The sequence below is a fragment of the Mauremys mutica genome, chromosome 1, assembly GCF_020497125.1.
Source record: "Mauremys mutica isolate MM-2020 ecotype Southern chromosome 1, ASM2049712v1, whole genome shotgun sequence".
NCBI lineage: Eukaryota > Metazoa > Chordata > Testudines > Geoemydidae > Mauremys > Mauremys mutica.
Window position 1 is genome coordinate 157,535,487 of NC_059072.1, and position 25,554 is coordinate 157,561,040.

Here is a 25,554-nt window from a genome sequence, read left to right on the forward strand (position 1 = left end):
CTTGGCACCTACAGCCTTAGTAGCAGGCCAATTCTCAGAGTGGGCACTGACCACGGCTTACACTACGGCACTGCTTCAAAATCCTTCCTGGTACTGAGTCTTGCCATGAGAATCTTTACATCTTGGAACACATTAGTGGTACCGTCTACCATGCCTGCATCAGTACCAATATTGGCCTCTTCACAATGGACTACAGACAAGTCAGGTTCCCTAGTGGGCCCACTGATTATTCAGATGGCTCCTTGCAGTCTGGTTCAGAGTCCTCCAGTACAGACGCCCCCCGACTTATGCAATCGTTTCGTTCTGGAAAGCCTTGCGTAACTCGCATTTTGCGTATGTCGGAAATGTATACCCGTACGTTACACAAAAATTTCTGCAACTCAAAAATCCTATTTCTGGCTTATGGAACTTTTTCCTTAAGTGCAAATTTGCTTAAGTTGGGTCTTGCATAACCCGGGGAGCATCTGTACTCCACTAGGTTCACTTATTTAGCTAAGTGGAAGCATTTTTTGATCTGGTCCACTGGTCAGAGAATACAGCCAGCAGAGGCTAAGATTCAGGGACATTTTAAAGTACCGTATTTCTTACATCTTAAATCCTCAGGCCTTTCTCTGCTAGCCGCACCCAATTGAGCCAGTCTTCTAGACCACCCCATAAGGAGAGCGCACTGGGACTGGGATTGTTCATACAGCAAAGACGGATAGTCATGGCTTGGTACCCACTGGCTACCCACCCCATGCCTTACACTTTCCTTCACTAGTGGCCCTTTTATAAACCTGGAGTGCTTCCCAAACCCCCAACTCTTGATCTCTGGCCCACTTGAGGTGAAGGCTGCCAGACTGGTCCACAAAGCCATTTCCAGAGCCACCTAGGCTGGGGGCACATGCAAACTTTGATCCCTGTAGTGAGGCGGGATGTGGTATTTATTGTGAATTTGGCACATGGGTATGTTTGGGTTTGTTAAAGGCTAAGTGGCCTTGGGCTGCGGCCTGGCTCCCAGCTGCACCTGAGAGGGCCGAGCCAGAACAGCCGCCGAAGTGGGCGGAGTCACCGCTGCCTGTCCCCGCCCCTCAGAAGTCAAGGGGCGGGACTGGAAGTATAAAGTCCCAGCCCCAACACTCAGTTGCTGCCCGGCCGCTGGAGAGGACAGACGCTGGTGCCCGAGCTCCTGCTGAACTGAGCCTGCCCCGAGCCCAGTACCCTGAGGAGGACTGGCTGAGCCTGCCCCGAGCCCGGTACCCTGAGGAGGACTGGCCGAGCCTGCCCCGAGCCCGGTACCCTGAGGAGGACTGGCCGAGCCTGCCCCGAGCCCGGTACCCTGAGGAGGACTGGCCGAGCCTGCCCCGAGCCCGGTACCCTGAGGAGGACTGGCCGAGCCTGCCCCGAGCCCGGTACCCTGAGGAGGACTGGCCGAGCCTGCCTCGCTCCCGCGACCCAGAGGAGGAGTCGAGCCCACCCGTGCACCCGTGTCCTGAGGAGCCGATGCTGGTGGACCCCCCTTCCGAAGCCACGACGATACAGGTACCAGTGGAGGGGGAGATTGGAAGTGTCCTGGGGGTAGCCGATCCCAGTCTGGCTGTAGCCGACCCTGAGCCTATGTCAGTGTGTTGTGGCCAGGATCCCCACTGACTGCAGCGGATCCCCGCCGCTGCTAGGGCCCCGGGCTGGGACGCAGTGGAGTGGGTGGGCCCGCGTCCCCCCTGCCACTCCCCCACTCACGGGTGGCAGTCTCTCCCTCACCCCACCACTCCGGCGTAGAAACCTGGACGTACCTGTTGGCTGCTCAGCCCTGCCTGAGGGTCTGAGCCCTGTATCTGTGTTGCTGCCCCGCCCTGAGACAGGGCTGGGGCTTTACAAACTGAACTGCTGCTTTACAAGACTTGAACTGGTTGGTTGCTCAGCCCCTGCCTGAGGGCCTGAGCCCTGAACTACTGGTTGTTGGCCTGCCCTGACCTAGGGCGTGGACGTTAATACTGAACTGCTTACTCAGCCTCCTGTAGTGAGGTGGCCTGGTTCCCAGGCGCCCCGAAGGCGAAGAGCGACCCCTCACCCGACAAGGGGACCCGTACACGGACCCTTACAATCCCCCTGAGCAATCAGTCCTGCAGGATGAACCATTTTCAGAGGAGCCTGTTGTATCACAGGAGGATCCATTCTCTCCTGCAAACCCGTTGCCTCCTTGCCTGACAACTCATTAATCCAGATTCCTGCTCTCTTTTTCCAGAGCATTTTAAATCCTAGCAAAACCTGCTAAGGAGAATGGCTGTAGTTTTGGGCATACAAGCTGAGCTGGTGCAAAAGAAGCCCCTTGGAGGGTAGCTACCCCCTATTAATGAAACTCTTCTGGAGTCGGCAAAGACATTATGGCATGCACCAGCCTCTTTAGCTCCTACATCTAAGTGCATAGACAAACAATATCACATTCCACTGTGAGGCTGTCATAGGTTTGTTCCCCACTTTGAACTTTAGCGTCCAAAAGATGAGGACCTGCATGGATCCTTCTAAGCTTAAATCCTAGCTTAGATCTGGTAACACTGCCACCAGCCATAAATATAGTGTTTTGGCACACTTCCTGTCCCCCCAAAACCTTTCCCTGGGGAACACAGATCCAAACTCCTGGGATCTTAACACAAAGGGAAATAAACCATTCCCCCTCCCAGACTTTCCCTCCCTTGGTCGTCAGGGAAGATTACCTTTGATTCAAACTCCTTGAATCTAAAACAAAGAGGGATTCACCTTCCCCTCTCCTCTCTTCCCCCCACCTATCCCTGGTGAGTCAGACTAATCCCCTGAGGTCTCAAGCAAGGGAAGAAATCAATCAGGTTCTTAAAAAGTAAAGCTTTTAATTAAAGAAAAAAAAGAAAAGGTAAAATTTAGCTCTGTAAAATCTGGATGGAAGTTTACAGGATATACAGGTTATAAAAACTAGAGGGACTCTAGCTTAAGTACAGGTACAGCAAAGAGGTAAAATATTGTTCCAGCAAACACACATTTGCAAATACAGAAATTAATTAAAAGACTAATCCGCCTTTCTAATACTCACTATACTGAATAGAAGAGAATATTTCAGGAAGCTTGGAGAGCCTGGATATACGTCTGGCCCCTCTTAGATCCAAAGAGAGAACACCCCCCAAAACAAAGAACCCAAACAAAGGCTTCCCTCCCCCCAGGTTTGAAAGTATCTTGTCCCCTGATTGGTCCTCTGGTCAGGTGTTAGCCAGGTTCACTGAGCTTGTTAACCCTTTACAGGTAAAAGAGACCTTAACCCTTAACTATCTGTTTATGACAGAGGCTTTGAGGGCTTTTATTCCCACCTTGCCCCAAAATCCCTGGTGTTTACTGCCACCAATAAATGATCATGTCAGGGGAGAATTAAATCAACTAACAAAGAAAGAGAGCCCAAGAGATTTAATTTGCTAAGGAAAAAATATTATTCCACTTCCTCTCTCCACAGGTGCATAGCAAACAAGCGGTACTGTTTAGCTAAATATGACTTCAGAAACTGGGATGCAATGTCCAGATTGACTGATAAACTCCCTGAAGATGCAAGGGAGGAATTTAGGACTTTTCTGTCAGAAAGTCACTTGGTGACCAAGACATCACTACAGTCTACACCAGGGGTGGGCAAACTATTTGGCCCAAGGGTCACATTGGGGTTGCAAAACAGTATGGAGGGCCAGGTAGGGAAAACTGTGCCCCCTCCCAAACAGCCTGCCCCCCACCCCTTATCCACCCCCTCCCACTTCCTGCCCCCTGACTGCCCCCATAAGAACCTCCAAACCCATCCAACCCCTCTGCTCCTTGTCCGCAACCTACCCCCCTCCATTCACCCCCCCCACCCCCTGACCACCCCCTTCCAGGACCCCCTGCCCCTGACCACCCCCTTCCAGGACCCTACCCCTTATCCATCTTCCCCCCCCCCAGCCTCTTTTGGAATGTGGCCCCGCAAACATGGGCGGAGGACTCAACAGGAGCAGGGGCAGCCGCACAGCCAGAGAGAAGCGGCGGTTTCCCCTTCAAAGGGCCGCTTCTCTCTGGCCGGCTGCGTGGCCTCCCAGTGCTCCCCCTGAGTCCTCCGCCTGCGTTCCCTGCGCTCCCGCCATCTGCACCGCCCGCCTGCATATGATTTCAGTGCAGCCAGTTTTGAGTTGCCCGAGTGCCCGGCCCTGGGTCCCCCTGTTGTTGGGGGGCCTTTGCCAGGGCACCCTGTGTTCACTTGTAAATCTGCCCCTGCACCGCGCTGCCCAGCCCCGGAGCCAGCCAGGATGCCGCGCTGCCAGCACAGCAAGCTGAGGCTGCAGGGGAGGAAGGACAGCCGGGGAGGGGCCGGGGCCAGCTGGGAGCTCAGGGGCTGGGCAGGATGGCCCCGCAGGCCAGATGTGGCTCGCGGTCCGTAATTTGCCCACCTCTGCCCTATCCACACCCCCGCCCTCTGACCACCACCCCGAACTCCTCTGCCCTCTATCCAACGCCCCCGTCCCCTTACCACACTGCCTGGAGCACCGCTGGCTGGCGGCGCTACAGCCACGCAGCCGCCGCCACTGTGCAGCACAGAGACTGGAGCAGGAGCTGCCCCAGGAGCTCGCAGCCCCGCCGCCCAGAGCATTGCGCCAGCAGCGGAGCGAGCGAGCTGAGGTTGCGGGGGATGGGGGATAGCAAGGGAGGGGCCAAGGGTGAGCCTCCTGGGTCAGGAGCTCGGGGGCCAGGCAGGACAGTCCCGCAGGCCGGATGTGGCCCGCGGGCCGTAGTTTGCCCACCCCTGGTCTACACTGTAAAAATGATAAACAAAAGAAATAGTATTTTTCAATTCACCTCATACAAGAACTGTAGTACAATCTCTTTGTTGTGTAAGTGCAATTTACAAATGTAGATTTTTTGTTACATAACTGCACTCAAAAACAAAACAATGTAAAACTTCAAAGCCTACAAGTCCATTCAGTCCTACTTCTTGTTCAGCCAATTGGTTAAATTTGTTCACATTTACAGAGATAATGCTGCCCTCTTCTTACTTACAATGTCACCAGAAAGTGAGAGCAGACATTTGCATGGCACTTTTTTAGCTGGAATTACAAGGTATTTATGTACCAGATATGCTAAACATTCGTATGCTCCTTCATGCTTTGGCCACCATTCCAGAAGACATGCTTCCATGCTGATGACGCTCGTTAAAAAAATACTTTGTTAATTAAATTTGTGACTGAACTCCTTGGGGAGGAATTGTTTGTCCCCTGCTCTGTTTTACCCACATTCTGCCATATATTTCATGTTATAGCGGTCTTGGATGATGACCCAGCACATGTTCATTTTAAGAACACTTTCACTGCAGATTTCACAAAATGCAAAGAAGGTATCAATGTGAGATTTCTCAAGATAGATAAAGAACAACACTTGACCCAATGTTTAAGAATCTGAAGTGCCTTCCAAAATCTGAGAGGGACAAGGTGTGGAGCATGCTTGCAGGAGTCTTAAAAGAGCAACACTCTGATGCGGAAACTACAGAACCTGAACCACCAAAAAAGAAAATCAACCTTCTGCTGGTGGCACCTGACTCAGATGATGAAAATGAATATGCATTGGTCTGCACTGCTTTGAATTGTTATCGAGCAGAACCCATCATCAGCATGGATGCATGTCCCCTGGAATGGTGGTTGAAGCATTAAGGGACATATGAATCTTTAGCGCATCTGGCATGTAAATGTCCGGCTACAACAGTGCCATGAGAACACCTGTTCTCACTTTCAGGGGACATTGTAAACAAGAACTGGGCAGCATTATCTCCTGCAAATGTAAACAAACTTGTTTGAGTGATTGGCTGAACAAGAAGCAGGACTGAGTGGACTTGTAGGCTCTAAAGTTTTACATTGTTTTATTTTTTAATGCAGTTATTTTTTGCACATAATTCTACATTTGTAAGTTCAACTTTCATGATAAAGAGATTGCACTACAATCTTGTATTAGATGAATTGAAAAATACTATTTCTTTTGTTGTTTTTTACAGTGCAGATACATGTAATCAAAAATAAATACAAAGTGATCACTGTAAACTTTGTATTCTGTGTTATAATTGCAATCAATAGATTTGAAAATGTAGAAAACATCCAAAAATATTTAAATAAATGGTATTCTATTATTATTTAACAGGTGCGATTAATCACATGATTAATTTTTTAATCGCTTGACAGCCCTAATATATTTGCATTATATTAATTGGCAATGAAGTAAATTAGCTGCACAGTAATTTTAAAGGATAAATATTAGTTCTTTTTTAATTTACGAGTGTAAATATCAATTATTCATTAGGCAAATTACCTCTAAAATAATTTTAAAAGTTAAAGTTTATGAAACAACTTGAATTAAATAAGTTAATACACAAAATTTAAGCAGTTCAATTGAGACATTTGCATAACATTAATTATCCATTGAGGTAAACAACCTATGGAATAATTTAAAACAATAAATGAAAGTTTGATAAAACAAATAATGTGTTTAAATTTATATTTCTTTGCATAATATTAATTGTTTATAAGATAAATCACTTACATAATAATCAAACGAAAATAAAACTGAAGGTGGTTACACAAATCTAATTAAATAAAGATAATTTAAAGTTGATTAAACAAAAGTCAAATGTTTAAGGCCATGTCTGCACTATTCAGTTTTGTCGATTTAAGTTACACTGAAGATCATCTACTGCTGTAATTAAACTGCTTTTTGCACATCCACACAATGCTCATTGTGATGGTGAAGCACATCCACAGTTGGTGCTCCTGCATCGAGAGAGAGAGCAGTCCACCATGGGTAGCTATCCCAGTGTGCAACTCTCCACCATCTGCTGCTGGAAGTTCTGGGACGGGATCGCAGTGCCTCATAGAGCGGACTCACTGTCCCATGATGCAGTTTTCTCTGTCCCATCACTCTATGGGTTTCTGACACATTTTGCGCCACTTTTCAACAGTCCCTGTAAACTGTGCGCCCACTATCTCTGTCTGAAAACATGGATCCTGCACTGCTCTCCAGTCTTGTGATGAGCATTATGAACACAGTGTGAATGACCCTACAGTATTTCATGAGCTGTAAATCTGCAAATGACACCGTGGTGTCTGCCCTGCTGTGTGCCATAGAAAGAAACAATTCAAGATTGCTTTCGGCATTCACAGAGCAGCTGCACACGGTGGACTGTTGGTACTGGGCTCAGGAAACAAGCACTGAATGGTGGGATAGCATCATGATGCAGGTGTGGGATGAGGAGCAATGGCTGCAGAATTTTTGGATGTGCCTGGAATTGTGTGCAGAGTTTGCCCCACCCAGTGGCACAAGGACACCAGAATGAGAGCTGCCCTCATGGTGGAGATGTGAGTGGCAATCACAGTGTGGAAGCTGGCAACTCCAGACTGCTACCAGTCATTTGCGAATCAGTTTGCAGTTGGGCAGTCCACCCTGGGGGTTGCAGTCATGCAAATGTGCAGAGTCATTAATTGCCTCCTGCTACGAAGGACTGTGATGCTGGGCAACGTGCGGGAAATAGTGTATGGCTTTTCAGTAATGGGATTCCCTAACTGCGGTGGGGCAATAGATGACATGCATACAGGGCCGGCTCCAGGCATCAGCATTCCAAGCTGGTGCTTGGGCCGGCAATCTGCAAGGGGCGGCAGTCCCTGTTGTTTTGCCCCCAAGCAGCACGCCGAATTGCCGCCGCGGACGGCGGGAGCTGTCCATGTGCGTTAGGGCAGCACGCGCGTTTCCGCGGTGGCGGCAATTCGGCAGTAGCTTCTAAGTTTTGCTGTCCGCTGTGGCTTCAGCTAAACATAGAAGCTGCCGCTGAATTGCTGCCGCCACGGAAATGCGCCTGCTGCCCTAATGGCACACAGACTGACCCCACCGCCTGTGGCGGCAATTCGGTGCGCTGCTTGGGGCGGCGAAAACTGTAGAGCCGGCCCTGCACGCATATCCCCATTTTGGGCCCAGATCATCTTATGACAAAGTACATCAAGAGAATGGGCTACTTTTCTATGGTATTGCAAGTGCTGGTGGATCACTGGGGTCGTTTCACCAACATCAATGCAGGGTGGTCAGAGAAGGTGCATGACGTATGCATCTTCAGGAACAATGACCTGAATAGAAAGCTGCTAGGGTGGACTTCCTTTCCAGATCAGAAGAACACAATTGGGGATGCAGAAATGCCAGTTGTGATCCTGGGAGACCCAGCCTACCCCTTGCTCCCATGGCTCATGAAGCCTTACACCGGAAAACTTAACAGCAGCAAGGAGCGCTTCAACAACAGGCTCAGCAGGTGCAAAATGACTCTTGAATGTGCCTTTGGCAAATTAAAGGGTCACTGGTGCTGCCTTTGTGGCAGGTTAGACCTCAATGAGAAAAATATTCCCATTGTCATAGCAGCCTGCTGTGCTCTGCATAACATTTGTGAAGCCAAGGGGCAAAAGTTTCCCCAGGGATGGTGCACTGAAGTGCTTTAATCCAGGTCCCCACTCCTGTGCCTTTGCCCTGATGCTGTCTCTGGCTCTGACCCCTGGCTTGGCACCAGATGCTGTCTCAAGCTCTGACCACTAGGCCTGACCACCCACACCCCAGTCATTGCATTTACCCCATTTCAAAAAGAATATAGTAGAATTGGAAAGGGCAACAAAAATGATTAGGTGTATGGAACAGCTTCTATATGAGAAGAGATTAAAAAGACTGAGACTGTTCAGCTTAGAAAAAAGATGACCAAGGGGAATATGATAGAGGTCTATAAAAGCATGAATCATGGGGAGAAAGTAAATAGGGAAGTGTTATTTACCCCTTCACATAACACAAGAACCAGGGGTCACCCAATGACATAGGCAGCAGGATTAAAACAAACATAAGGAAGTACTTCTTCACACATTGCACAGGCAACTTGAGGAAATCATTGTCATGGGATGCTGTGAAGGCCAAATGTATAAATAGGTTAAAAAAAGTTAGATAGGTTAATGGAGGATAGGTCCATCATTGACTATTAGCTCAGATGGTCAGGGATGCAATCTCAGGCTCCAGGTGTCCCTAAACCTCCAACTGCCAGAGGCTGGGGCTGGAAAACAAGGGATGGATCACTTGAAATTGTCCTGTTCTGTTCATTCCCTCTGAAGCATCTGGACTGGCCACTGTCAGAAGACAGGATACCAGCCTAGATAGACCATTGGTTTGACCCAGTATGACCTTTCTTATGTTATGTTTTTAAGAATTTAATCTTCAGTGTGGATTAGAAGTTCCTTTTTATGGTGGAAGCAGAAGCAGTTTCTGGGAAACTGAAATAGGGCCAGCAAAGAGTCATCAACATTGAGTAGGCCTATCCTGGTGGGACCACAGGAGCTGCCAGCAGAGCCATTTACTCTTAATGACCCTCTGCCAGCAATCCCACTGGAGGGCTGAAGCGTGGAAAATCCCACTGTAAGAAGAGAAGGAGGAAAAGGTGTCAAAAGCTGCTTTTAAATATGACATAGTGACTTGCAAGGAGAGCCAGAGCATTACCAGAGCAAGAAGACCCAGCAGGAAGAACAGGCCTGGCCTGGCCTCCCTGAAGAACACTGACTGAAATCAGGAATGGAGAGAATTGCACTCAGGTATTTGTTGCTTTTCCGGAGATCTTTAATACTCTTGTGTGCTTTCTGAGATTAAAGTGGGTGTGTGTTTAAGTTCCTTTGTAAAGCTTGTGTTCCTTGTTTGAATTGTCATATGGTCCCTGAAGAGTTAAACTATCAACTGGACTGCTCACGGAGGATGAACTCTGGAGAGCATGCATCAACTACTTGGGGAAACTATTGTGCAGCCACAGTCCCTATCTTCTCACCAGCCTTATTAGTTTTCCCATCAATCCCTTTTGTATTTGCCTTTGCAAATTATCTTGACCTGCTTTGACTTTAGGGTAAATTTTTCAAAAGTGAGTCGAGGCGAGCTTTGTAAAGACATTCAGGCACCTAAAGATACAGATAGACATTTAGTGGGATTTTCACAAGTGCTGAGGCACCTAACTCCCTGAGAAGCACCCATCTGTATCTTTAGGTACCTAAATACCTATAAAACTCTGGCCCTTAGGAACTTAAGTCCCATTGACTTTCAAACACTTACATCACTTTTGAAAATGGGAGTTAGGCTCCCCAACTCCCTTAGACACTTCTGAAAATTGTATCCTTAGTTCAGTACTGAAAGGACGATAGGGTCCATCTATATAAATGTCAGCAGAGAAGACAAAGGCAAAGTGATTAGGTATTTTGAAGATAGTAAGTTAGAACCTGACCTGACTTGAGGTGAAAGAAACTGCTTAAAAAGAGCTCTGTTTTCTGCTTCATTGCTTAGTTCTCCTCTCCAAATTGCCCAGTGGATAACACATCTGCATGTGCTGAACAAATGCAGAAATGCAACAGAGATGCATGAGGATAATCAGCTTGCAGAGCTGAACTCAGAAGAGAATTCTTCCCAGAGATTGACTAGATCTCAAAAACCTTTGAGACGTGAGACGCACTGGTTCATTCCTTCACACGTCCCAGCAGCTGAAATCTGTGACATAGCAGCAGTGGAATGGCTCTTGTAGCTGTAGACACTGACTACTCCTTTTTGGCTCCTCTTCATCTTCAGCTCCTACAGTTTGTCGTGGCTGTTACATTTTATTCTGTTGCATAACTTCTAGTGCTGCAAAACATGATCCAGAGACAGATTTTAAGACACTCAAGCAAACAAGAGTTTGTCTACACAGGGCGGTTAAACTACACTAAGTCGATGGGACTAGTAACTATGCTAATGCTTGCTTACACATGATACAATTCATTATAGTACATTAACTCCATATTTATCACGAACTCTGGAATCCTGTTTCAAAGTGAACTAAATTTGATGAGACATGAGTTAATTCAGTCTATTGTTTGTGTTCATGCCAAGCTGCTGCACACTGCTTTGGCAGTCCTCCAACTGTTGTCCCACACAGCTTTGCAGCCAACCATTAGTGACCTGTCTGTTTACCAGCATGCCCTCAACTGCTCTGGTATCAAGTTGACTGGAAGTCTCCTTCCTCATTTAAAAACTGCAGTGCAGCCAAAATTGGCCCATTTGCTCCTGGATTTGAGTATATCAGCATTGCTGCAATAGTACTCCAGAAGCCAACATACCTCAAGCAGCCCCCTGGAGCCATCCTGAGACTCTAGATCTTCATCATCATCTGCTGAGAAGCAGCAGTGCAGGAAGATCTTGTGGCCAGACAACGGAATAAAGTTATTTTGTGGACATTGTTAAGCAGATGCCTGCAAGGGGCCACAGCCAGGATGCTGACCAATGCAGGATAAAGAGCAAACAGCTCAGGAGAATGTACATTGAAACCTAGGAAAAGTAGAAATGGGAGATGCAGAGGCAACTCCTGGAGGCAATACAAAGCCACAATGCTCTGCTCAGGCCAGTGAGAACAACTGGACCTGGGACCCTAGCTCTTTTCGGCCATCTAATGTCTCTGATAACATTGAGTCTCGCCAGTCAACACCAGAAGGCCCAAGAACAAGAAGAGGTAGTATCCAGGCATATACTCACCTGTGACTTGAGTCCCCCCCTCCTTTTGTTGTGTTCTACCCTCCACTGCTCTGCGTCACTTTGAATTTTTGCTTCATTATTGTTTCTTTCTGACAGCTACATAATAGACTGTTTAATAAGAGAAACAATTAAAAATTCTTTCATAGTCATCAATGCATTTTACACAGAAAATTCATAAATTTTAAATAATTCAGAGGGTTTTACAAAAGCATCTAGGCAGGACACAAGGTAAAATAAGGACTGACACAATGTTCCACTCTCTCCACCCAGGAACAAGACTTCACTGCTAACAATCCATCCCAACTCCCCTGCATGGTTTAACAGCAGATTGTCCAGCTGCATATTTTCTGGCCTGGCATTCAAGGTAAGAGCAACTGGCATGCCTGACACCATTGCCCTGGCTGTTTTTCAATTTTCTATTGGAGGTGGTGTCTCACGTGCTATCCCTTCTGCTCCTGGATATGTGTCACTTCAAGGACTGCAGCGTCCTCTTCAGGACACAGCCCTCCAGCTGTGCCACACTCTGTGCTCCTCCTTTCTGGGGGGCAGTATCACAGTCCAATGATCCAGACACTTCCTCAGTGGTAAGTGAGGGGGGATGACCTGCACCCACCCACTACTCCAGGTCCTGGTCCAGGAACCCTGTAGATCTAATCTCTCAGTATCTTTCCCTGGGCCACTTCCCCGTGGCCCTAGTACCTTCTTCACCCTTATCTCAGGGCCTCAGCTTGCCAGTCTTAGCATAAAGCCAGGAGCTCGCTCTCATTCCCCTGATCCTGCCCAGCACTGATCTGTCCAGGGTGCTAGCTTTCTTCCTCCTGCAAGGCAGCCAGTCTTCCCTCCTCAAGCTCCACGGAGCAACTGAGCCTGCTCTGCCCTGCAGCTCTTCTTATATAGGCCTGCCCAGCCCTAATGGGCTGCTCCTCACAGCCCCTCTCCTATTGGCTGTTTTCTGCGCAGCCTTCCTAGGACTCCATTAACCCCTTACAGGCCAGTGTGGGGCAGATGCCCCATCACACTTGTCCATTTAGCAAGGTAAATAGTCTTAGCTGAAGGCTTTCTACTATTTAGAACTTCCTTAGAACAACCTCCTTCCAAGGATGTTGGCCAGAAAGCATCCAGGCTGTCAGGTGGAGGGCCTGCATATTGGGATGAAGGAGGCAGCCATAGTTCTGGGAGATCACATACACGACCTGTTGGAATGACAGTGAAAGTCTGACCGATAGGGTTAATAAAGTCAAGAATGTTGATGGGGTCATGCTGGCGCCATTAGTATAAGGTGAGCGCAGTCTTGTTTGACTTTGGACAAGACTTGGGGCAGGAGTGGAGTTGGAGGGAAGGCATTCAGCAGGGTCTTTGACCAGGGTGGCAGAAAGGCATCTGTCAATGAACCTGGGCTGTGGCCTGCTCAGGAACAAAAAAGATAACATTTTTGTATGCTCGTTTTGCAAACAGGTTCACTTGGGGAGTTCCTTACAGCTGGAAAATGGATGTGGTTATATCTGGATGAAGAGATCACTCGTGGTGACTTGTGAATGACCTGACTAAGTGATCTACCAGAGCATTCTGAGCCCCTGGGTGGTAAGCAGCTCTCAGGATGATGGAATTGGTGATGCAGAAATTCCAAAGCAGAAATGCCTCTTTGCATAACTTTGTCAAGTGGGCCCCCCATTTGTTTACACAGAAGATGGCTGCTGTGTTGTCTGTAAGCACCAAGCCCCTTGATATGTGGAAGGAACACCATGCAAGCTAAACGGATGGCCTGAAGCTCCCTTACATTTATATGGAGCTTTAGATCTTGAATAGACCAAAGACCTTGTGCCTGTTAAGGACCTATGTGAGCTCCCCAGCCTAGATCTAATGTATCTGTGACAGGGGTGAGTATCTGTTGTACAGCACCAAAGGGGACTCCCTCGCAAACATTCGAGAGTTCTGTCCAGCAGTCCAGGGAGGACAAGACCTGAACTGTCACTTGAACCACCATGTCTATATGATGATGAGCTGGTGAATACACCAAAGCTAGCTAGCCTTGTAGCTCCCTGAAGTGCAGCCTGGCATGCTGTACTATCTAAGCACACGCTACCATGTGCCCTAGAAGCTTGAGGCAATTTCATACTGTAGTGACAGAATGTGCGTTTAGATCTAGAGCAATGACCTGCATTTCTTGGAATCTTAACCCTGGCAGGAAAGCCCTGGCCTTTGTAGAGTCCAGGGCTGCCCCAATACATTCTATTGTCTCTACAGGAGTAGGGTATAGTTCACCATATTCATTAGAAGCCCTAGAGCACTGAAGGTAGACTGTATGGTGGCCACGCTGGACAGTACCTGAGACCTGGACCAGCCTCTTACTGGTCAATCATCTAGGTAAGCGAATATGTGGACTCCTGACTTTCGCAGGAACGTTGCTACCAGCCATGAACTTCATAAACATGCAAGGAGAGGCTGACAAGCCAAGGGGCAGCACTGTGAATTGGTAGTGAGATCCATTGACCATGAACCTGAGGAATTTTTGGTGGCTCTGGTGATTTGCCACATGATAATAAGCATCTTTTAAGTTGAGGGCATCATATCAGTCCTCAGGATCAAGGGAAGGGATAATAGAAGCTAGAGGGACCATTCAGAATGTTATTTTCTTTAGGAACTCTCTGAGATATAAAGTAGACCTGAGGATGCCCCACCCACCCACTACTTTGCTTTTGGGATTAGGAAGTATTGGGAATAAAATCCCTTCCCCCTGAACAACATGGGATCTTCCTCTATGGCCCCCATGAGGAGAGATTGGTCCTCCTGAAATAGCACCTGGTTTTGAAAGTGGTCCCAAAAGAGGGATGGGGAAGACGGATAGAAACAAATTGAAGAGTGTATCCCAATTCCGCCATGCTTAAGACCCACTGATCCATGGTGATGAAGGACCAAACACTTAGGAAGTGAGACAGTTGGATAGCAAATAGAGGTGGGGGGAGATGTTACCCTGGGGAGAGGTAGGCTGCTCTTGACAAACAGGTCCAAATGTTCATTAGAGAGCCCAGCTTCCCTAGATGAACTGGCAGCTGCAGAAGATGAGGAGGATGCCTCTTATAATTTCTTCTCCTGTTTCTGCACAGGTCCTGCGTATGAGGCATGAAAGGTGAAAACTGCTGGCACTGCTACAGGTGGAAAGTTTTCTTTTTGTCACTGATGTATAAATCCCCAGATTTATGGGTTGCCCTTGAATCCTTAAGACTATGTAAAAGCAGCCAAGAGTCCTGTGGCACCTTATAGACTAACAGAAGTTTTGGAGCATGAGCTTTCATGGGTGAATACAAAGCTCATGTTCCAAAACTTCTGTTAGTCTATAATGTGCCACAGGACTCTTGGCTGCTTTTACAGATCCAGACTAACACAGCTACCCCTCTGATATAAGACTATGTAGCCTCTCATCAGCCTTTTCAGAAAAGATTGAGGGGCCTTCAAATGGGAAGTCTTGGATGGTCTGTTGAACCTCAGGGGGAAGATCTGACAACTGCAGCCAGGATGAGTACTGCATAGTGATGGCGGAAGTCAGAGGTTGAGAAACACAGTTCACTTTGTCTAGACTTGCCTGCAAGGCCATTCTGGCAACTAATTTGTCCTCCTCCACCAAAGAAGAGCACTCCTACTTTACCTCATCTGGAAGCCTGTCCTTAAGTTTCAAGACATTATCCCACAGGCTAAAACTGTACCACCAACGGAGTCTGGAGGTTCACGATTCTAACCTGTAAACCTCCTGTGGAATAAAGCCTCATTTGGAATAGGTCCAGCTTCTTTGCTTCCTTCTGTTTTGGTGTTGAGGCTTGGTGTCTTTCCCTCTCCTTTTTGTTAGTAGCAGAGACTACCAGGAAGCCTAGAGGAGGAGGGTTATAAAAATGTCTGAATGTTTGCGAAGGGATGCAATATTTCTCTCTACTGTTTGTGCAGTGGGAAGCAGGGAAGATGGGGTTTGCCATAGGGCACTGACAAGCTCCAGGATAGCCTCATTAATAGGGAGGGCTACCCTAAAGAGTCCCATTGAAGCCAAAATGTCCACCAGTCTGTGTGACTTTTTCTGCACCTCTTCCACTTGGATATCCAGAGCTGCAGCCACCCTGATCAACAAGTCCTGATGAGCTCGATAATCATCATCATCGTCAGGGGGAGGAGAAGCAGACTCTGTTATCCCTGCCTCACCAGGCAGTGAAGCAGCCAAGAGATGTTTGAGGTGGACCCTCCTCCAATTTCTCCACAGGAGAATACAGAGCACAACCCGCCCTGTGCACAGGACCAGTTCCAGTACCGGGGGTAGGCAGATAGTGACCCATGTTGTAAATGCTCCTAGCTGAAGTAGAAGGGTGGGAAGGGAGCGGAGATGCTTTAGATGGTGGAGGGAAACCCCACGGATTCCAAAAGGGCCATTGATATGATGGTGGGCCTCAGTTAGGCCGGGCCATTGGTCTTTGGAATTCTGAGTCTGTGGCTGGTACCACAGTGGACAGGCACCCAGGGGGGCTGTAGTGGAACAATAAACTGCATTACATTGTTCAGCCACTAGGTGGCACTGAGTGCAAAAGACCTTATTTAACCACCTCAGCTATGCCCAGCAGAGCATTAAAGGATCTAATGATGTACGCCTAGGCAGCAGGTACACATTAGTAAGCAAGTTCTTTAGCCAGTCCATTTCTGGTACAAAAGAACATGACAGGGTCTGTTGAACTTATCAAGGTCAAACTTGAAATCTTATAAGGCATCTGCTCATGGGTGGTGAGTATAACAGGCCACTTGCCGCTGCCTCTGTCTTGCTGCCAGACACCTGGGGCCATGGTGGCCCTGCCTGCATTCTGCCTCTTCCCTTTCCTGCTCTGCCCCTTCCCTGAGGCCTCTACCACCCGCCGCTGCCTTGCTGAGTCTGCTCTCCTCCACTCAACCCCCTCCCCGTGAAGCCTCCGCTGCCCACATCTCTCCTCTCTTCCATCCCTCAAGGCCGCCCCACCCACCATGTGCCTCCTCTCCTCCACCTCCTCCCCCAGGAATCCCCACCTCTGCCAGCCGCTTGCCGCATCCCGGCAGGTGGCAGGGCCTCAGAGGAAGAAGGGGTGTGGAGGAGAGGAGGGACAGGTGGAGCAGGGGTGGAGTGTGGGTGGACCATGGGCAGAAGAGGCGGGACAGGGAGCTAGCCTTCCTGAGGCAAAGCTTCACCCACCCCCAAGATCTGCCTCCTCTAATGAAGGGGGAGCTGACTCTGTCAGATCAGTTCTGAGCCTGGAGATGGAGGTACCAGCAAGATCATTGCTAGCTTCCATCTAAAGGGAGACGTTTTGAGAGGTGCACTAACAGTACTGCTGCCGCTACCGAATGGTACATCGAGGCTGGGGCTGGAAAAGTTGAAACATGTATATTAGACCCCAGTACTGGGTCAGAGTCTTGAATAGCTGGGGAAACTGGTAGTGACAGTTTCAACAATACCTGAGCTGCTTCATAAGCTTTGGGCATAGACGGTACTGGAAAAGGTTCTTGGCTCTGCGGTACCGAAAGCTGTGCTGCTGCTGCAATAGGTATTTCAGGGATCGGTGTCAATGGGCCTGTCCTAGGCTCCAGAGTCAACCACCCCCCTTGGCTTTTAAGGATGGTGCCTGGGAGTGCCTCTTCGTTGAGTGCACTTCGTGTCCTTGTCTCTACTCGGTGTTCTCACCAAAGATTTCAAAGACTCCAGTACTCAGCTTTAGGAGACTTATGTTGCTTTTTCTTCAGTTCTGGCGATGAAGATCTGCCTCTCGACTCTGTCAAATCAGGAGGAGCACTCCTAACAGCCGTGGATGTGGTCAGTACCTGCTCTAAATAGGAAGGCTGTGATGGTGGGAGGAGCACAGATACTTGAGTATGGCTGCACTGTCTTTGAGAGAGGTTTGAATCCCCTACAAATGTGACATTTGTCACTCACATCTGCCTCACACTTAGGCAGATGGGGTGTGGGTCACTCACTGGCATGGACTTGTTACATGAGTGACAAGACCTGAAGCCTAGAGAATGAGGCATGAGTTTGGTACTGGTACCAAAATGAGAACTGGTGAATCAATGCTACTAAGTACTAATCTAAACTTAATCTCATATCTTAAATTATGTACAAAAACTCTAAACAAGGTGTGACAGGGTCAGGCCAGTAGGCTACAGAAGAGTGATAGACGGTAGATACATTAGCCCCAGATTAAGCAGGTCCCTTTTCCCTGAGTAAGATAATGGGCTGTTCCAGAACAATCAGGAAGTTGCTGGAACCAATTATGGCACGCAGGCTAATTAGGACACCTGGATCCAATTAAGAAGCTGTTAGAATCAATTAGGACAGGCAGGCTAATCATGGCACCCAGTTTAAAAAGGACCTCACTTCAGTTAGTAAGGTGCATGCGAGGAGCTAGGAGCAAGAGGCACGCAAGGAGCTGAGAGTGAGAAGGCGTAGGGCTGGAGGACTGAGGAGTACAAGCGTTATCAGACATCAGGAGGAAGGTCCTGTGGAGAGGATAAAGAAGGTGTTGGGAGGAGGCCATGGAGAAGTAGCCCAGGGAGTTGTAGCTGTCACGCAGCTGTTACAGGAGACACTGTAGACAGCTGCAATCCACAGGGCCCTGGGCTGGAACCCAGAGTAGAGGGCGGGCCTGGGTTCCCCCCATCCCGCCCTCCATTGGATATAAGAGGAGTTGACCTGGACTGTGGGTCCCACCAGAGGGGAAGGTCTCTGGCCTGTCCCCCAACCCACTAGCGGGTCTGCAGAGACTGTTCTCTTCCTTTTCCCCATGCTGGCCAGTGATGAGGTTAACTGAGTGAATGGCAAGTGGCCGAACTGAGGGCTGCCGTGAATCTCTGAGGCAAGCAAATCCACCAATAAGCGCAGGACCCACCAAGGCAGAGGAGGAACTTTGTCACAGAGGCTAAAACTAATAGAACAGGTACTACACCAAAGAGGGTGGGACTGCAAATGCAAGGATAGCAGCTCCAACATCATGGGTGGTAGGAAGGAACTGAGGGGGAATGGGGTGGCTCTGCCTTTATATCTGCATGCAGTGGTGTGAGGCAGTAGAGGACACTCACGCTGCCGTGATGGGTACTGCTGAGGGAAAAATATCTAATAACTGCACTAGGCGAGCACACATTGACCGTGGAACAGACGTGTAATCACTTGAAGAAGAACAACACTGAACACCGTGTAGTTCATCCAGGAACCGCTCCTCTAGTATCAGTTGCTTGGTGTTCTCCTCTTCTTCCTTGTCCTTGTCCTTCCACTGAAGCTGCTGGAAGAGTTGCTGCCACGACAGTGTAGGGCGACCAGATGTCCCGATTTTATAGGGACAGTCCCGATATTGGGGCTTTTTCTTATATAGGTGCCTATTACCCCCCGACTCCCTGTCCTGATTTTTCACACTTGCTATTTGGTCACTCTACTACAATGTCATCTGCTTGATGGTGTGTCGGGTGAAGTCCAATGCTGAATTTCATCTGACTTTGAGTGTTGAAATATAGCCCAAGCAGCCTCAGTGTATTTGTGGTTGCCAACCCAGTGCTGTGGGGCACTGCTGGGTCCATGTTGAGCAAAAGCAATTCAAAAATGTTGTTAGTCTGCCTAGAAAGGAAGCATGGGGTGGAGACAGCGGCAACATGGGATTTTTTAAAATGTGAACACTCCTGGCTTCTGCTACGCATCCCACAATGCAGAGTGAGAAAAATCCCAGAATGCACAGCAGTGAAGCAAAGGACCACAGGATACTCTCTAAGCAGCAAGCTGCTGCCATGTGAACACAACAATGCAAACTGAAAGAGGCACAGCTGTCCCATGTGCATGCTATTAGTGCAGGTTACTTGCTGTGTGTTAAATCAGTCTGGTTTGACACCCTTCACATACACATGCCAAGATTGCTACTAGCAGTGACACCAGCCCAGGGCCGCCCAGAGGATTCCGGGGGCCTGGGGTCTTTGGCAGCGGGGGGCCCTTCCGTTCTGGGACCCGCCGCCGAAGTGCCCCGAAGACCCGTGGTGGGGGCCCCCCCGCCGCCGAATTACCGCCGAAGCGGGACCCGCCGCCAAAGTGCAGCCCGGTCTTCGGCGGTAATTCAGCGGCGGGGCGGCCCCCGCCGCGGGTCTTTGGGGCACTTCGGCGGCGGGTCCCGGAACGGAAAGGCTCCCCCCCCCCCGCCGCCGAATTACCGCCGAAGACCGAGCTGAACTTCGGCAGCGGGTCCCGCTTCGGCGGTAATTCGCCAGTGGGGGGGTCCTTCCGCCCCGGCGAAGACTGGGAGCGGAAGAAGCTCCTGGGCCCGGCCCTGCAAGAGTTTTCTGGGCCCCCCAGAGCGAGTGAAGGACCCTGCTCCAGGGCCCCCGAAAAACTCTCGTGGGGGCCCCTGTGGGGCCCGGGGCCTGCGGCAAATTGCCCCTCTTGCCCCCCCCCCCCCCGGGCGGCCCTGCACCAGCCCCAAGATTGCTACTAGCTGTGATATTGTAACTGATAGAATAAAATCATCTGGTGTGGAATCTATGATAGGAAAACAGATAAATCTAACGAGCAATAAAGAACAGGACCTGGAATTATCCCTCTTTTCAGCTGGCAGATGGCAACCTTGAACCATAACCCTCAGAGCCACTTTAGATCCCAGTTCTGTAAAAGCACTGCCTGGTTTACAGCAGAATGCATCTAATTAAGATTTAAGATAAAAATGGACAAGGACACAAATGGTATCACAGGCTATAAAATGGGTTTATTTACTTAACTTTGGTGCTCTTTACCCAGGAACCATGAGTTTAGGTTCTGAAAGGACCATTCCCTATTTTATTGGCAGGGACCTTTTGCCTTCTTTGGGACCACTAATCAAAGATCATCAATTAGGACCATTAGATTAGTACTCAGGGGGAAGGTTGCCATCCCTGGCCTCACCAACAACAATTTCTGTGTTACCTGGGGTTTTATATGGAAGTCTCCCTTTTAAAAACTGACCGGGTCTGACTCTGCTTATCTTACAAGACAAGAATTAGTGTTGAGTCCAGAGGAAAAAATGTTGCTGAGTTAGTACAGTACCTGGGGGAAAAATCAGTCTTCTGGTGTACATGCTCATTTAATGCAATGGTAAAATGAATAGGCACCACAGCTGTCTGATCACTTTGCGGTTAATTCACTTCACAGCTCCTGCCCTTACCAGGAGAGTTGCAGAAGCCTGAAACTCTTATTCTTTCAAGACATTAAAGGGGGAAAACCAACGGATTTCCTGTGTCCATTTCTCTATTTAGAGGAACTGTGAACCGTGTGCTGACTTAGCCAATGCTAAGTTATAGAAACTACTGATGACAGCAAAACTTTCCTCTGTACAGCCAGCTGCTTCCAGGGCAGTCACATGCAATGCCTTCAGTTAAAAACACAAAGCCCCTTTTGGCATGACAGCTTTTAACAGAAGTTGTAACCACTCAGCTCTGTCACACAACAGAGTTAATACTCAGTAACCATAGGAGCTAAGTGTTTCACCATGTTAGTAACCTAGGAGGATACACAACTGTCTGCATGTAACCAGTTCAGCACATTGTTTTGTAGTGTAGATGGGACCCCCCAGCCATGCCCGTGTAAACAGTTTGGCATTCCCCCCTTCTAGCATTCTGTGATGTTGGTTCTGCTCTGCAAGCATGTCCTCTGGTAACTCTATCCCCTAGCGAGGCACTATATGCTAGCTGCCCAGATATCCCAGAATGCACTAAAAGAAATGTGGCCTGGCGCCATGGTTGGCGGGATGCACAAAGTTGTCTGGCACATGTTTGTGTTGTGAAAAAGCTGCTGTGTGGGCAAAATTCAGCTGTGTTTGTTGTAACTGGCTCAAATGAGTGTGTCACACACTGGTTACTGAATATAGTTGTACCTGTAGCCTGGATGGAATGATGAATGTGGGGACTTTTAGTAGTACATTTAGAATCCATGTGTGTGCCTCAGACCATTTCTACACTCGACAGAGGCTACAGCGGCATAGCTATGCCACTGTCACCCCCACCGTGTAAGTGCAGAGTACAGAGACAGAAGGGTGTTTCTGTCACTGTAGAAGCTCTACCTCCCCAAGTGAAGGTAGCTAGGTTGAGGGAAACATTCTTCTGTTGACCTAGCTACTGCCACTTGGGGAGGTGGATTACCTACAACAATGGAAAGACCCCTTCCATCGATGTAGGAAGCATCTACACTACAGTACCACAACGGCATAATTGAAGCACTGCAGCTGTGCCGCTGTAGCACCCGTAGCCCATAGAGACAGGATGGATTTGAGAAAGACGTGGAATAAGGGGGCAATTGTGTCTGCCAGCATGCACTCTGTCTTAACTTTTGCTTCTCCATGCAAACCTAAAGTTTTCTCCGGTGCTGATTTCCAGTTGACTAATAAATGCTGCCTTGTTTTGAAAAGGTATCTGTGTTGCTGCAAATACTTGCCGGGTTGCATTGGTCCCAGAGAAGGTAAAGCCTCTCTCAGGAGCATGTGTAATTACTGCTGAGGTTCTGTGCCTGAGTACACCAAATCCTTAGGGTGCCAATAGCTTGCCAGGTGTACCGCAACTCAGAGGCAAGCACAGTAGATGCTTCTGCAGCTAGGCCTTGTAGGCGGGTGGGTCCCAATAGCCACTCTGAGACATGGCTAAGGGAAAGGTTATTTTACTAGGGCTGGTGGGAAAGGTTACAAATACCCTAGGTACAGAGGCTTGAACAGTTACTGTTCTAAATGTGCAACAGCAGTTCCTGTTTGGATCCCTGCGGCAGTCCAGCTGAGAGTCAGGGCTCTTCAGGGCTACTGCCCAGGGTGCCCTATCGAGTTCGGTCTCTGTTCAAAGCAAATTGGAATTTTGCAGATTTCCAAGCCAGCCTCCACTGCACTGGCTCCCTGACAAGCTGCTGCTGCTCCCCCATAAATCCCATACTGAGCTGCACCTAGCTGTGATGTGCAGCAGTCACAGCCTGTTTCCCATGTGGCTCTGCATTCGTTCCTTTCTCCAGCCTCTTTCCTGATCCCCTGAGATTGCTGCTTCAGCTTCCCTGCAGCTCCCCTTGCCATGCGCTACCCCTCCAAACAGAGCCTGGCCACTTCTGGCTCAGGACCTTTCCCCTTACCTGGCCAGAGGAAAGGGAAGGGCGGTGGGAACTGGGCTGATGGGAGTGGTAGTCCTGTACTGAGCAAACTGATGTAGCTGCGCTGCTGTAAGATCGCTCATGTAGCCACTCTATGCCGATGTGAGAGAGCTCTCCCATTGACATCATAAAACCAGCTCAATGAGTGGCGGTAGCTATGCGCACTCTGCCACTTATGCCAGCAAAATTTATGTCTCTCAGGGGTGTGTTTTTTCAAACCCCTGAACAACATACGTTTTGCCAACATAAATGTTAGTGTAGAGATGGCCTAAGATGGACGTGCTGTGAGAGCTCATGGTGAGATAGAGGTGCTGGAGCCTGAAGGCCCAGCGTTGGAGTGGGAAAGCTACACAGCTCACCCTTGTAAAACGTATTGACCCATTGGAATCTAGCACCCTTAAGGAGTGACTCCCCACCAAAAAGGTGGGGGGCAATAGACAGACAGATGGGCCCTAACGCTATTTCCTCCCCCTGTTTCTATTGACAGGGAGCTCAGACACCAATCAGACTTTCACAGACTCACCAATCAGGCTTTCACAGTTATGGATGGTGCACTTTGTAATCTCCTCTCCTATCTCTGGATATGCCTCCAGCAACTCCTTCAATTCATCACCAGACAGTGAGAACAAACGGCACATGGTGAGAGCTGTGACAGTCATACTCCCAGCACACTCCTTAAACAGGAAGAGCTCTGCACAGAAAGATGTGAGGAAGGAGTTAAGGTTCTCCCTGTTCTCAGTTCTGTACCTGGCACAACAGCAATCTGGAGCAGTAACTACAGGGAAAGTCCTGCTCAGCCCACACGTGCAGCCCTGGGATGGAGCATGCTGAGTAGCATTGTGGGGATGGTGCATGTGCAGACTGGTAGGCACTAGGGGCTGTGAGAGGCTGAAGCAGCTCAGTGGAGAAGGAATCAATATAGCAGCCAAACTCGTAACAAGTCTCTATTGACCATATGCAAATTGCAGTTTTTCAGAAGGCTCAACACTTGGCCAAATTTGGATCAGTTTTCATGGGTCCAGCGAAGGCACATCCCTGACACTAGGGTGACCTCTCTTGCCAAATTTCAAGTCCCTGCTCCAAAGCATGAAGATGTTAGAGTGTCTAAAAAAAAAAAAGGTTCTTACAATGATTTTGTTAACATGGGCAAAGCAACATATTTTCCCAAATCCCATTCGTGGAATGGCTGAACCATTTTTGCTGAAACTAAAAAATCACAATAATTGACCAAGGGATTCAGGGACAAGAATAAAACCTAAAACTTCCTCTAACTAATTATTTTGTAATTTACTAGATTTCAGTTGACATTGCCCCTTTAAGCTCAAGACTGTTTTCTCTGCCCAGAGCAATGTAGCGACCTATGTGCATCTATTTAGGATTCTAGGGTCAATAAGTAATGAGGCCAAGCAGTCTCTGCCCCATTGCAGGGCAAAGGCAGATGAGGAGACCTACATTATGGCCCAAAGACGTCCTCATGTGGGGGTTAGAATACTGGTCCCAGCATTGCAATGCACCATGATCCAAGAGTAAAGCCTTTCTGTTTGAAATGGAATATTATAGGCAGAAATCTCAGAGGGCAGCATCTCTATTTTAAAACGAAGGTGCACCTGCATATTAGCTGCTTCCCTTGGGCTTCTGATAAATTGAAAACATGGCCACTGATTGGGCAGAATTTGGGTGTCTTGTTTGCTCTAGACTAACACTAGGAAAACTATTATCAAAATAGGCAGAAAAACCTCCAAAGTAATCTCCAGCCTTCAATTCTTTTGTCATGGACTTGCTCTCTATAAGGACTCTCCCATATTCAAGGAAGTTCATCCTACCTCCATAGGAGCCCTCTACTATGATAACCTCTCTAGGCTGGAACAGTTCAATACTGAGATGCATACTCACTGCATTCAAGAAGTTCAGATCACAGTGCTGGAACAGTGGCACTTTCTTCACCAGCCTGGCACAGAGATGGTGCTTCACCTCCTGAATAGATAATGCAAAAGCAAATGGTCAGATAGTGTAGGAAATAAAGGGTTAAGTTAGTCTGAAATGTAAAAAATACATGTTTTTGTAAGGCCATGTAAAGTGCAGGCAGGGCCGTCCCTAGCCATTTTGGGGCCCTATGCAGCCCCCAGTAGCAGGGGCGGCTCTAGGATTTGCGCCGCCCCAAGCAGGGCGGCGTGCTGCGGGGGGCGCTCTGGCGGTCGCCGGTCCCGCGGCTCTGGTGGACCTCCCACAGGCATGCCTGCGGATGCTCCACCGAAGCCGCGGGACCAGCGGCCCCTCCGCAGGCACGTCTGCGGGAGGTCCACCGGAGCCGCCTGCCGCCCTCCCGCGAGACGCCGCCCCAAATGCACGCTTGGCGCGCTGGGGTCTGGAGCCGGCCCTGCCCAGTAGGGGGACTGTGGGGGGCCCCAGGCCTCCAAGGGGGACTGGCCCCAGGCCTCTGTTGGGGGGGGGAGGCTGGCCCCAGGCCTCTGCGGGGAGAGGGCTGGGGGGCAGGGGGAAAACCGCCCCCCTGGCCCCAACCTGCTCCACTCTACTCCCTAGCTCCCAGCCTTGGGGGGCAGAGGGGAATTGCCCCCCAGCACTCACCAGCGGTGCGGCTGGGAGCCAGGGGAGTGGAGCAGGCTGGGGCCGGGTCACTCCACTTACCATGCGTTGAGTGCAGGCCTGTCCCCTGCAGCAGTCCTCAGGGGAGTGGAGGCGGGGCTGGGGTGGAGCAGGGGCAGGAAGAGGCGAGGCGGGGCGAGGGCGGAGCAGGCCAGGGGCTTTGGGGAAGGGGTGGAGTGGGGGCGGGGCCATGGGGAAGAGGTGGAGCAGGGGCTGGAGCAGCATGTAGCTGCGCAGGGCACCAGGAAATGTGGTGCCCCAAATTCCCTGGTGCCCTA

General features: G+C 49.2%; 1 long non-coding RNA gene across 1 annotated transcript; it reads right to left on the reverse strand.

Moving 5' to 3' along the window:
- Nucleotides 1-11,577: 11,577 nt before the first annotated feature.
- On the reverse strand, nt 11,578-24,682 carry LOC123359805. Its single transcript, XR_006575922.1, has 3 exons — nt 24,566-24,682; nt 23,196-23,363; nt 11,578-11,658 (listed from the first exon to the last, which is right to left on the reverse strand). It is a non-coding gene; the product is annotated as an uncharacterized LOC123359805 (long non-coding RNA).
- Between the last annotated feature and the right edge of the window lie 872 nt (nt 24,683-25,554).